Source organism: Palaemon carinicauda, chromosome 22 (assembly GCF_036898095.1).
Source record: "Palaemon carinicauda isolate YSFRI2023 chromosome 22, ASM3689809v2, whole genome shotgun sequence".
Classification (NCBI taxonomy): Eukaryota; Metazoa; Arthropoda; class Malacostraca; order Decapoda; family Palaemonidae; genus Palaemon; species Palaemon carinicauda.
This window is the reverse complement of record NC_090746.1, coordinates 85,947,959-85,962,958: the sequence shown is the minus strand read 5'-3', so window position 1 is coordinate 85,962,958 and position 15,000 is coordinate 85,947,959. Positions and strand designations below refer to the sequence as shown.

Here is a 15,000-nt window from a genome sequence, read left to right as displayed (position 1 = left end):
AATTTCGAATCAATATCTTCTTGTATACAGATCAGAGGTGGAGTAAATGGGTAGGAAAGGATATTCATTCATAAATCCAATGACTTTGATTAGTGATAAGCTGTACGAATGATTCAATAAACTCACGGTCTTGGGCTGGAAAACTGACTTGAAAAATGAGGTTGAAAAAGCCCTCGAAGGTATACCAAATCTTAATACAAGATCAACTTCAAATGAAAATGCTGTTTTAAACTTCGCTGATGGCACGATGAAGACGAAGCATGAAATATGATTCAAACCATGGTTACTGCTAATGAAACGAGAACAAATTGGAAAACTAAAACCAAAAGTAATGGTATGTAATATATTCAGTGATAAAGACGATGTACAGTAGCTAATGTTTTGATTCTTAGGAATTGTCTGGATAAGATTCAAAATGTAGAACCGAAGATAAATCTGTTATTCAAGAAAACTGCAGTGGGTGGGATTGTCTTCTTCATCATGAAATATGATCCTGAAGTTCGAAGGGCTATTCATAATATTGGTGTGGCCGGCTTCCAAGGGTCTTAATGGAAAGACAAAGTCTATATGACTAGTTTATTCAAACGTCAAAATAAGCTTATATAGAATCAGTAGAGGATAACAATGGTATATAATCTTTAACAATATGAAATATACAATGGCAAGCTTAAACAGGTTTTTCTATTATCAGTTTGGGAGAGAGATACGTAGGATTTAGGCTATCAATGGAGACCCAGTTTTCTTTGCAATGAATGTTAATTGAGAAAGACTTTGGTTTGCAATGCATAACAGAGAAAGGGCCCGTGTAAGGGGGTGTCAGTGGTGATTTGCAAGTGTCAGTATGCTTGAAGACAAGTGTTGTGGTGTTTAAATCTTTTGGTATGTGTTGCTCCGCTGGGGGCTTGTAATTTTGGTGACAGAGAGTAGAGTTCCCCTTAGCATAATGTAGGCACTGAAGATTGTCAGCGGAGTTGCAGACGGAAAAAAAATTATCAGGGATGACCAAAAGGTCACTATACACCATTTGAGCTGCTGAGACATCCAAGGTGTCTTTAGAAGTGGTCCTTGATCCTAGGAGGACCCAGGGAATCTGAGTAAACCAGTTGGAGTCATTGGAGTGGGCCATAAAAGCTGTATTGAGGGTGCGATGAAAGCGTTCAGTCATTCCGTTGGTTGCAGGGTTGAAGGTGGTTGTCTGATTTAGGGTGATGAGCAGGAGATTCACTAATGATTTCTACGATTGAGAGGGGAAATTGGTATCCTTGCTCAAGGATGCCAAATCTCGCTATCCATCCTGAGAGTAAGGCAAATGAGGTGGATATTGCAGTTTGGATGGTGATGGCTTCAGGCCAGTGAGAAGAGCAGTCAATGACGGTAAACTGGTAACACTGTCCTTATGATGTGGGTAAGAGGCCTATTGCATCGACGTAAATGTAGGCGAAATATCGCTAAGGTTGAGGAAAGGTGCCCACTCCTGAATCCGTACTTTTGAAATTTGGAATGAAGTACAGGCACAGACCCAATCCTTAGTAATGCTGTGCTAACTGAACTTCATCTTCAGTAGCTGTGCAGTAGATTGGTGCGAGGGATGTGAGAGGCCATCGATTAAATCACACAGTTGTCAGTTCATGAGGGCAGATATCCATGGGTGCCTATCAGTACTGGCATCACAGAGCAGGGTGGCGTTGGAGTTGTCGAGGGCAACTTCTTCCCAACGGAAGGATGTGCAGGATGTCCTGCCGGCTTGGCACTCTGGCTTTTATTGTTGGGCTTATGCCAAGGCATTTTAATCCAATCCCAGATAAATAGCAGCCAATGTGTTTCTTGACAGTTCATCGGCAAGGGTATTCATTTTACCAGGATGTGTTGAAGGGTACAGTTATATTGAGGCACAGCAGTTGACGGGCTGACCAAGCATCGGACTGTCGAATGAAGGCATGCATCAGGGGCATGTGGTCCGCGTGAATGAAGAAATGAGTACCACCTGAGAAGTGGCAAAACTGATGGACAGCCAAATGCACCACCAGGAATTTGCAGTCGAAGGTAGCGTAGCTGGATTCTGCTTTGGACAGTGTTCTACTGAAGAACCAATGGGTGGGGCGAGCTCTTGACAACCTGCTCGAGTACTGCAGCAATAGCAACGTCACTGGGATCGGAGAGAAGGATGAGGGCATGTGGCACGGGAAAAGTCAGAGCAGCAGCAGTTGATATGGCTTTCTTTGCGTTGCAGAAGTCTGCTTTTTCAAGGTGACCCGACTTCGGGTCTTTTGGCTTGCCTTCGAGGGAGATGCGGGGTGTGGGGGGGGGTGGATGGGCAGGCAAGAGTGGCAACAATGGATGGCAAGAATCGGTGATAATAGTTCATCATGCCCAAGAATTCTTACAGTACATTAACAGTCGAGGGCATGGGAAGTTCTGAGCGGTTGATACCTTCTAAGGAAGGGGTTGGCCCCTTTAGGAAGACTACGGGAGGAAGTGGGCGTAGGTATCCGTGGGTGCGCTGATGCAGAGTGCGAGGCTGGAAGGGGCGGGTTAAAGAAGTGTCACCTATTATGAGTCTGTATTGACTAAACTTCGATGTGCCACATGAAGGCAGAGATGGAAATGGGTGAGAAAATACTCACCGATTATTGGCAATGTTACATCAGCAATGAGAAACTTCCAATGGTATTTGGCGCTCCCAAACGATAGTGCGAGTGTCTCGTACCATTGGGTGGGAATCTCAGATCCATTAGCAGCTACCAGGCAGATGTCAGCAGGCTTAGAATAACTACATTATATCCCGGAAAGTGACATTGGTAGAAGGGGACGGCAAGCACCAGTGTCTACCAAAAACGCACATCAAGACCTGCATCATGTAAAAAGAAAAAATTAGTGACTGTGAAGGCTACCTCCACAAGCGATGTCCTATTTACAAGGTTTTTTTTTTTTTTACCTGTGACAACCTTCTGCGCATTTCTTCACAGCCGCCCCAAATCTGGAGTAGTATTAGCATAACTAAGGTTGATGGCCGTCAGTAGGTGGCTGTAGAGGTCGTTGGTTGGGGAGAGGGGCAGGATATGTAGGTGGTGGGTGGCTTTGTCGCCACTCCAGCATGTCAAGGGGCAGCTGTGTGTGTCCTACCGCATTCAAATCAACTTTGGTCATTGTTGAATGGTTATCATCTTTGTCAAGGGTGGAGGCGTTAATGTAGGTCTTGGTGGTGAAGTGGCTGTCCATAAGGGAGTCTATTTTGGTCATCAAGTCCTTCATGGGCAAGGTATCGACATCATTGTTGATGGCACGTACAGGTCCCTTGTAAAGACATTCAGAGCATGTGCTTACTAAAGTACATACATGATAAAGTACTTACATAAAATGTGATCATGTTTTGTGCTGTTATAATTACATGTATATGTAGAATGTATAACTTTATGTACCATTCATACCACTATTAAATGTGTTTTGAATTTATTGCTTTACGATGGTTACAGGTCACTGCTTGTTTTATATTTTTGTGATTTATGCCTGTTTCTTGACATTCAAGTTTTGAAAAGTATACCCTGAATGGTGATTTTGTTTATTTTCTCAAGATAGGTTTCAAATGGTACACATTTAGTTCTTTTTATCATCATTGTTTTTACGTTGTACAACAAGTTAAACTGTTGTACTGAAATGTTAATTCATCTGGGCTTGCAAGTTCAGTGTGAGTCATGGAAGTTGGCTCAGTTGTATCACGTTATCATCCACTGGCTCCAAGATATTAAAAGAAAAATGTATTTTGAAAATTATGGAAGTAAATTTTGTCTGCATGCGCAGCCATACATAATGAGATGACATCATATTTGATGTGTTTATTTAACTCTATAACCATGAAAACATTGGGGTTGAACAAAATCTTTGAGGGGATGTGCACAATTTTCAAAATATTGAAGGAATTAAATTGTTTGGCAATGACGGCACTAATTTGGATATTTGCAAAATTGCCCAATGTTGTCTAGGGGATTCTACAAGAAAAAAATATTGTATTTATGAGAATTCTTAGGTTCACTACGGGAAACATAGGGCTGGCAAATGGACTACGGGGCTTCTTAGACTCAGGGTCTGGCAGATGCAAGAGATAGGGACATTGCTCTATCCAGCAGGACAATGGCCTGAGACTGACCATATATACATATGGTAATCGCACAAGCCCTCTCTCCACCCAACTAGGATCAAGGAGGGCCAGGCAATGGCTGCTAATGACTCAACAGATAGACCTATAAGCTCCACCAAACCCTCCACCCAACTAGGATCAAGGAGGGCCAGGCAATGGCTGCTAATGACTCAACAGATAGACCTATAAGCTCCACCAAACCCTCCACCCAACTAGGATCAAGGAGGGCCAGGCAATGGCTGCTAATGACTCAACAGATAGACCTATAAGCTCCACCAAACCCTCCACCCTTACCTCACAAGGATGGTGAGGTTGGAGACATTGAAGGAACTTACCAGTTTAAGCGGGCCTGGAACCCCAGTCTGGTGATCACTAGTCAGGGACGTTACCTCTTTGGCCACCACAACCACCCACAAAACAAAGTAACAGAATTTTATTGTATTCGGAATTTACGGATATCAGTGATGATTAACTGGTTCGGGAAACGCTGCAAGTGGAAACAAACAAGACCTCAGTCAAATCATCTCTTTGTCACCTACTTCAAACTCTTCGACAATCAAAAACAACTTTAATCAGGTTAATTGGAGGGATATTGTCAATGATATCATATTTGTTACTTTATCGTTTGCGGTCATTTTTAACCTTGTTTTTTTTTTTTTTTTTTTTTTTTTTTTTAATAATTTCACGCGTCTCCAATATTTGACCAAAATTAGCATCCAATACATGAATGTATTTTGTACTTAAAACAATAGAGTGACATCACAGGTGGATTTTACCAGATTTTCCATGTATATTACCTACTGCTATAATGAATACGACAAACGAATACAAAAGTAATAACTCATCTACTTTTGAGAGAGAGAGAGAGAGAGAGAGAGAGAGAGAGAGAGAGAGAGAGAGAGAGAGAGAGAGAGAGAGAGAGGCGTGTAAAGATTGGGGTAGACTCAAAGCATTATAGTAATGAATCACAGGGAGAACACAAACACTAAATTTTCGTTCGGGAAAATCCAAGTGTTTATCAGTTTTCAGATAGCTTGCAAATTACATCTGAATATAGCAAGAAGAATATAATGCAAAAGGAATAGAATAATACTAATGAAACTACATAACTGTTAAAAAAGGGAATAAATCAGGAAAGTATAGAATGGCAAATGTTACAAAGAGCGTAAAAAAAAAAGGCGAAATAAGGAGTGGGGAGGGCGCGGCGTGTGAGCCCCGTGGTTGTTAAAGCAGACATTCTCCAGTGCGTCTTCTCACTCGCCCATCTGTCTCTCAAACAAATGCCGTGGAGTTGTTTCCTTGGAAGGTCCACCGCACACGTAGTATTGCAATGAATTGCCAAGCATGAAAATCTCTGTATATAACACCTTGGAGAAGCACCAGAGGAATACGAAATCAAAGATTATATGAAAACCAAGAGAAGTTTAACCTTCAAGACAGAGAACTAACTTATTTAACACAATATAACACTGATATATATATATATATATATATATATATATATATATATATATATATATATATATATATTATACTGTACATATATATATATGCATATATGTATATATATATATATATATATATATATATATATATATGTATGTATATATTTATATATATATATATATATATATATATATATATATATATATATATATATATATACATACATACATACAGTATATAGAGTTAGTATAGAACTAGCAAGAAGTCTTCAAAACCTGTCCAAGGTTCGTAAACTATATTTTAATTTCATTTTTATAATGGAGCACCATCGATGATAGGTTGTCATTGTACTTCATCAGTTTCTTAGAAAACAAATGTACCCTGTGTGCTTACAGTGCAATCCACAGGCAGCATCTGGTAGCAAAAAACCTAAGTATTCGACTTCAGAAATCAATGAATACTGTTATTACAGCTTCAAAAAAAAGTTAGGCACATTCTCTCAACTCCCAACTGTTTCGACAGCTTTGCATTGATAATGATGAAGAGTTTGAACGTTTATTGATACACTCAGAAATGAGATGGCTGTCAAAGGGAAACTGCCTGAAATGTTTTTATTCACTATTTGACACAGTTGCAGAATTTTTCTAAGACTAATTCTCGGCTCATATGATGATCTAAAGTACATAAAGAATGGCATTCATTATTTGTCAGATAAAATTAAATCCTTTTACAGTTGGAAGGAAATGATGTCAACCTTATCAACGACCACTCTGATATCTCCATCTTCCTGTCTCAATGCAAGATCTTGAAATGAAACTTAGTGGATAATGAGACATCAGGACATACATTTTCTAACTTTATTAAAAAAGAAGGTTTTTACACTTTGCACAGCGAGGATACTCTTATTGTGAGAGTTTGAGCGGTACTGACTCTCTTTATGAGCAAGGAAAGCATTGTTGATCTGTCAATATACTGAATCTATCTACTAAATTTGTGGAAATCTATGATGTAATGGAAAAATACTGTCACTCACAAGACTTTAAGACATGTCACATATAAGAGAGTCCAGTGATTTTACAGACAATTTTATAAGAGCCATGGTACTTTTATAAAGGTAAAGGATCTCACTGCATATACTCAAACTAACATGCATACATTATATATATATAATATATATATATATATATATATATATATATATATATATATACAGTATATATATATATATATATATATATATATATATATATATATATATATATATATATATATATATATATATTTCTGTCCAGGGTTTGGGACACTTCTCCCCCACCCCATGTTCCTCACTCCCGGAGGAGGTACATACTTGTCCTCCCTAGTCTATAATATATAGATGACACACCAATCTAGGGCAAGACACGCCATATACAGTAGTAGACAGAAATGCAACATAAGATATATATACATGAGAATCACCAAAATAATATAGACATCTTACACATAATAAAAATCAAATATTCTATATAAAAAATGTACTCAATAAATATAAAATAAGCATTCTCATTTTTTAAAAGGCCTTTGTGATTATAGTGTAGAGTACCCAAAGAGGAAAATAAATCATATCAATATCGGTATTACATATTCTCATCAATAACCTCCCTCTGGTTGCAGGAAATATGGACCTGAACTTGCGAGATAGAAGTAGGAATAAGCATTCCTTCATCCCTCGATTTTACTTGTCCTGGTTTAGGGCATTATTTCGCAACACAAACCACCATCACCGGTAAATCACCACTACACTAGCACTTGTAACTATCATCAGTTTCGGTGGTGGCTAGCCGTTTCCTGAGAAAATCATTTAGCTTCCCCGCATCTCCCTTATTATAACTCGAATTAACTATGAGGTATTCACATCTACACATTCTTTAACACTGCCTCGCCCCGAGGCTGAACTTAAATTCCGTAGCCACTTGCCCTTTGGGAACTGCCCGGGTCCCCGTCACCAGGAATCGTATAAATATATCATTAATACAGCATCCGCCTGACAGATCACACCTGGGCTCTGACTTTTGTCCGTATCAGGTTCACTCGGCAGTATGTCATACGTATTGCTAAATGCAGCAATACTGTCACTGCACTTACTGCACTACATTAAACACACATAAGGACACATTCTTTATCATCAGGTTTATCTATAACATGTCAAAAGAAGGAATGAGGTCTGTTCAAACAACAACAAAACTTTCCTACTCATCAACTCAAGGAATGTCGCATATACAAATGTAACGTGGCACACACTGATTGACACTTTTGAAAACTACATCTTCTGGAACCCCATTTATGTGTGCCTAATGATGTTCAGACACTGTTCCACTAGTGCCCTGGCTCCAGTTTATGTTTCCTAGATTGTAATCGTTTCAAATACACTCGATCGCCGCAAATACCTCAGCCGGTGCGGTTTTGAGCTGTCCATTATACTTTGAGCTGTGTTTTTCATTAGCTCTTTTCAAAAACCTTTCACTAGTGTTCATAATTTTCCATAACAGATAATCAAATCTGCACTCGGTATTGCTCAGTTGAATAATTCCACAATTGCTGCCAATTTATCAATACCGTATACATTAACACAGGATCCTGTCCATACACTAAAAAGAAAGGTTTGTCTCTGAGCAATGTATTATCTGCAATGCCATCGGCCACTAATTAAGGTAATATTCTCCACTCTTCCCTGTTATGTAATTGCACTAAGCTGAAGGCCTACAGTATATGCAGTCACTGAAAAGTTTTAATTTTCATCAGGTCTGTGACCAATTTCACCACCTTATTTATAAACTCGAGACCATTATCACTTACCAAAATTTTCGGGGAACCAAACCTGGTGACGGGGACCCGGGCAGTTCCCAAAGGGCAAGTGGCTACGGAATTTAAGTTCAGCCTCGGGGCGAGGCAGTGTTAAAGAATGTGTGGATGTGCTGATTTATCCAACATTTAGTAAGTATGAGTGTAACGAGTAAATGCATCCACAAATACACATATATACTTATGTTGTGTTATGCCGGTAGGTAATGGTCCTACCACGTCCATGTGCACAATATGAAATTTAACTGGAATCACAGGCCACTTTCTGGCTTCCGATACAGTGTTCTTATGGTCTTTAAAGCGGTTAAAACTTACAAGCATGGCAACATTTTATATACCTTTCTATAGATTTTTTCATTCTTAATTAAATAAAGGATTCGGGTGCTCTCCATAATTTTCTATGAATCCCCAAATGCTCTGCATACGGACTTGCATGTACAATGTTGATGGCTCGATTAATTAAAGAGGGAGGAAGAACTACCCATACTCAAAATTCCTCTCCCCACTTCTAATAAGCACAATATAAGATACCATTCTCTATAAAAAAAATTCTCACAAGGCACTTTCAGCAAGAATGGGTGACTGTCTGATTTTCCTTCAATCATTACCCACACTCCTTCCATTAGTTCGTCTTTATTCTGTCTCTGTCGGACTTCCTTTATGTCCCAAACTTCCTAGCTCAATCACACCTGCTTCATCAGGGCAGTAATTGTAGATCATGTCTTCTGCCATCCACATACATTCACATTGACCATCTCTCTCTCTCTCTCTCTCTCTCTCTCTCTCTCTCTCTCTCTCTCTCTCTCTCTCTCTCTCTCTCTCTCTCTCCCCAAAACTTTAAAGTCTCTCTCAATCTCTCATGTAGTACCCTCTCAGAAACTGTCAAGCCATGCTCTATTAGTTTAATTCCCCTGTTGTTTCTACATTCCCTGATGTCACCTTTCTGCTTAAATATAGATACCATTAGACTCTTCTCCCAGTCTTTAGGTATTATTTTCTCTTCCCATATTGCTCAATAAATTCAGCTTCTATTCGTCCCCCTTTGCAGCTAGTATCTTGACCATTTCAATATGAAACTCCGATGGACCTGGTGCTTTACCATTCTTCATTTTACTCGATGCCAAGTTCACTTCTGTATTCCGTATCTGCATCACTGGCCTCTCTCTCTCTCTCTCTCTCTCTCTCTCTCTCTCTCTCTCTCTCTCTCTCTCTCTCTCTCTCTCTCTCTCTCATTTTCAGTATTCAGTAGTTGCTCAAAATATTCTCTCCATCTTATCTTAATGTTATCATCCGTAAGCAATATATTTCCATCTCTATCCCTTATGTCTACCAGTTCCGCCAAATCCTGTTTTTGCCTTTTCCGCATGTTTGAAATCTTATAGATATCGTTTTCTCTTTCCTTTTTCCTAGACTTTCATTTAATTGTTTTAATTCTCTTCCAATAGCTGTACCTATTCTCCTCCTGGAATCTTTTTCCTCTGCTCTGTACTGTTCCTCTACTCCCTGCAACTGTCTTAATTTCCAGTCCTTAAATGCCTTTGATTTTCTTTTGACTGGTTCTTGCACCTCTCTGTCCCACCACCATTTTTTCTCCTTTCGACACACCATATCTGTTGGTTCTTCCCACTAATTCCTCCGTTTGCCCTACACATATTTCTTTCATACTCACCCAGATATTTTCCACTCTGTTACCCTACCTTTCCAGTCATCACTCTTTCACAATCCTAAATTACTTACAGTTTTCTCCTTTAAGGTCCCAAACCTTAGTTCTAGATCTCTTCTTTCTCTTCTGAGATATTCCATCACTACCGTCTCTCTCTCTCTCTCTCTCTCTCTCTCTCTCTCTCTCTCTCTCTCTCTCTCTCTCTCTCTCTCTTAATATATACATGAGTGGTTGTGTATATATATATATGTATATATATATATATATATATATATATATACATATATATACACACATATATATATATATATGTATATATATATATATATATATATATATATATATATATATATATATATATATATATATATATACTGTATATAATGTATATACAACAGCAACAACAAAGGCAGTCACTCCCAGTCCACTGCAGGACAAAGGTCTCAGCATGTTTTTATTCATATCTGAGATTTGGCCTGTTTTCATCACCAAGTTGACAGACAGCGGATTGGTGATGGCAAGAGACTTTTGTTTGATCACTCACAGCAAAGTTATATTATGCCCAAAAATTTACACAAATCCTCCAGTTCAATTCTACCACATGCCATTAAAGTCTTCATGATTTCAATTAAAGTTTTTATTCTTATCCACTCCTAATTCCCTCTACGGGACTTTTAATCTTCTTCATCAGTCACACGAGTTTTACTCAGTAATCTTCGATTTTAAATATTTATATATATTTGTAGAGCAAGTGATTATCATTCACATTTATTTTTACAATTTTGTATGCATGATTGATTGCAATACTTTTCTTTTTATATATATAAATAAAGAAAAAAACTATATCCGAGGCTTCATCGTTCCAAGAAGGAATAGCTTTATCCCTTTCTGCTTCTGAAATCTATTTCTATTTCTGTCTTTCCATTGACACCTACCCGCCGCCAAGGTATAAAGATTAGATGAGTGTTCTTGTTCAGTGGAGCGGCTAATCTTTCAAAGTAAATCGTAAAGACGATGTGTTACCCAGATATGCATGGCAAGGATTACACACACACATACACACACACACACACACACATATATATATATATATATATATATATATATATATATATATATATATATATATATATATATCACTGGTCCATCTTTAGGTCATCATACTTGATAGTAGTACATGCTTACACTAAGTAGCTAGAAGTAATTCCAATGCAGACAATAACATTAATTGCAACTATAAAGGTAAACAGTATACTATTATTATTATTATTTTTATTATTATTATTATTATTATTATTATTATTACTTGCTAAGCTACAACCCTAGTTGGAAAAGCAGGATTGTGACAGATAATGGTCCACATTTAACTCCACGAGAGTTTGAAGAGTTTCTTAGTGTAAATGTTCTACAGAATGCATTTTCTGTTATGTATTGTGGGAGCGAACAGTTAGGTGATAACCGGAAGACGAGGTGAATGCAACTAAACTTTATTAAACAATCATCAAGTTTTTATACAGAGGCTTCCGAGGAAGAACGTCACGAAAATCGAGTTGCTATATTTCATTCTGTGTTATCATTTGACATCTTGACTATCCACTACAAATATACAACACATACATAATTTATATATATATATATATATATATATATATATATATATATATATATATATATATATATATAATATATATATATATATATATATATATATATATATATATATATATATATCCGACGTTAGTCTTATTCGATTCACTGATGGAAACAGTAGTTTCAGTTATGGCTCGATGCCGTAAAATAGTCTTAAAAACACCATAAAAGAGTTATACCGTCCTTGAGGACATTCAGAGAGAGAGAGAGAGAGAGAGAGAGAGAGAGAGAGAGAGAGAGAGAGAGAGAGAGAGAGAGAGAGATTACTATAGTTAAAGTAATCGACCACTATATGGAATAATTTTTAGACATTTATGTATATCAATTTTTTTTTGGTTTGATTATGCAACGTTTCCAATATAAATGATTGTACAGTATTATGCTTCCAAAATCTCATCGTTATTTCTTAAATACTAGATTGACTGTGAAGTATTTTTATTGGCCTTTAGATATTCAGTTTCAGGGGATGTGTCATCTCAGCCTTTAGACACTAAGTCACTTGCCCTTTATCCATCTATTTTCTCACATTCCATTTTCGGTGAGCTTTGTCGTCTCATCGTCTGAATTCGAAGCCAAGAACGTTTGGCATTAACATTTGAACTAAAATTGTAAACATACGCTGCTAATTCGATCTTCATCGCAAGAACTGTAATTCGCTTGATAATTACCAAGGCCCATTAGCAAAATTATATATACTTAAGAGAGAGTATATATAACGGATTATTTTGTTGGATTTAAATGCTGATCTAAGTAATGGGTGATTTAAAAAAAATAGCTTTAATTAGTGAGCTGTTGTCTTTAGGGTAAGTTTGGAGGATTTGTTTCCGAAGGATCCTCATACCAAAATTGGCCCGGCTCGAAGTGACAGTACTAAGTTCGATCATTATGTTCTGCAGTCCACCACATACCATTAGTTTTCCAATTATTATGTTCATTACAGTAGGTGCTTTGTTGGATCATTTTCCCGTTTGTTTAAGATTCAACCAAGGTGTTTTTGTTAACTGGAATAATGAAATAGTAATGTGACAGAAATTATTCTTGGAAGCGTGCTTCACAATCCTGGTTTTGCTTCTGTTTCGATGGTGATTGTGAAGATGAAGCTTATATTAAATTGTGAGAATTGAATACAGTGGTCTAAATGCCTTATTTCTGAATGCAGCAAATGAATATCTTGTCTTGGCTTTAAACAAATTTCGAATGGTTCCTGGTTGAAATGGTCAAGTGAAGGTGTTTCATGCTGCCACTTGGGAGAGATTTTTCTTTCTGGTGGGATACTGAGAAGCTAGGAACTAAAATTGACAGCCTAAGATAAGCACCGGAGCGGAACCCATTTATTATAAAGATACCAAGAATATTTAATAGATAGATGAATAAAGAATGAAAGAAAGGAAGACAAATGTTAAAGAATAAACACCTAACACATGTCCGGGATAAAGGGAGAAGCTCGGAAAATGAAATTCAGTGTGAAATAAGATTTTCATTGCTCCAAGGGCATCGCTCCTCATCTGTGTGATTTCGTGATAAAAATGATAATAAAACAATTATATTCAAGATATTTTGATATTTTCTCCTAACCTTTTTCTGCTTACGACATTAGCTGTAGAAATTATAGCCATTGCTCGAACACTCCAAACTAGAGGTTTAAAGATAGCAATGTATTTTCTCAAGATAGAGCTTTTAGCAAATATAATAATCATTGATAACTTACAGTCAGTGTATTAGCATAAGGAGTCATTTTGTACTTATGATATCTGCGTATGTATTTTTTTCTGCAAGATAGCGAATACATTTTGGGAAAATTAGTATATTGTAATTTCATGACAAAATTTAAGAAAACTACATCATTAAAAGACGATGCAGCTTATTTATATGATTCGTCCTCCTCATTATCATCTCCTCCTACGCTTATTGACGCAAAGTGGCCTCGGTTTGATTTCGACAGTCGTCTTTTGAGCTTTTAATTCAATACTTATCCATTCATCGTCTCCTACTTCACTCTTCATAGTCCTCAGCCATGTAGGCCTGGGTCTTCCAACTCTTCTAGTGTCTTATGGAGCCCAGCTAAATGTTTGATGAACTAATCTCTCTTGGGGAATGCGAAGACCATGCTCAAACCATCTCCATCTACCCTTCATCATGATCTCATCCACATATAGCCCTCGAGTAATCTCTTTTATAGTTTTATTTTTATTCCTGTCCTGCTATTCAACTCCTAATATCCTTCTAAGGGCTTTGTTCTCAAATCTACTAAATCTATTGGAGATTTTTTCATTGTCATACCATGTCTCATGTCCATATAGTAACACCGATCTCACTAAACTGATATATGGTCTGATTTTTATATGTAATTTCAGGCGATTTGATTTCCAAATTTTACTTAACCTAGCCATTGTCCGATTTGCTTTTTTCAGTCTTTCACTAAACTCTAATTCTAAAGACCCTGTATTGGAGATCATAGTCCCTAGATACTTAAATGATTCTACCTCATTAATCCTTTCTCCTTCCAATATTTCATCCTCTATTGCATACTCCGTTCTCATCATCTCTGTCTTTCTTCTATTCATCTTGAGCCCAACTTCGTGTGATATTTCATGCATTCTAGTAAGCTAGCATTGCAAATTCTGTGGTGTTCTGCTAATAAGGACAATAAAAGAGATTTTGAAAGGTTTTGCCAGAATGTAATAGTGGTCTTATTTACCTCAACAGAACTTATCTTCACTCGATTAACTAAACTCTGATTGTATTCAAGGTGCTATGCGGTCATCGCTGTCTTGGGTTAGAGTTCTCTTGCTCGAGGGTACATTCGGCCACACTATTCCATCTAATTTCTCTTCATCTTGTTTTGTTAAAGTTTTTATAGTTTATATAGAAATTATTTATTTTAATATTGTTGCTGTTCATTAAATATTTTTTCTTTGTTTCCTTTCCTCACTGGGCTATTTTTCATGTTGGGGGCCCCTGGACCTATAGCATCCTGCTTTTCCAACAAGGGTTGTAGCTTAGAAAGTAATAATAATAATAATAATAATAATAATAATAATAATACTGTATCCATCATTGATTATCTATTATGCGAAGTTGATAACTTTCGTTAATAATCAACCTTCCAACAACAGCAGTTAACTTTATTCTACTGCTTCTATAATTTTACAAATTAAGCAATAATGAATTAGGTTAGCAGTATTTTCTAGACCATTAACGGTTATCGAATAAGACTTAGGCAATGATAAGATATCTTACAGGCTGTATCAAGAATCCTCATTTA

The 15,000-nt window shown here is 37.1% G+C and overlaps 1 protein-coding gene across 1 annotated transcript in view; it reads right to left on the bottom strand.

The window, feature by feature from the left end:
* Positions 1-15,000, bottom strand: part of LOC137616156 (uncharacterized) — an 82,567-nt gene that overhangs the window by 34,632 nt on the left and 32,935 nt on the right. The window lies entirely within an intron of this gene.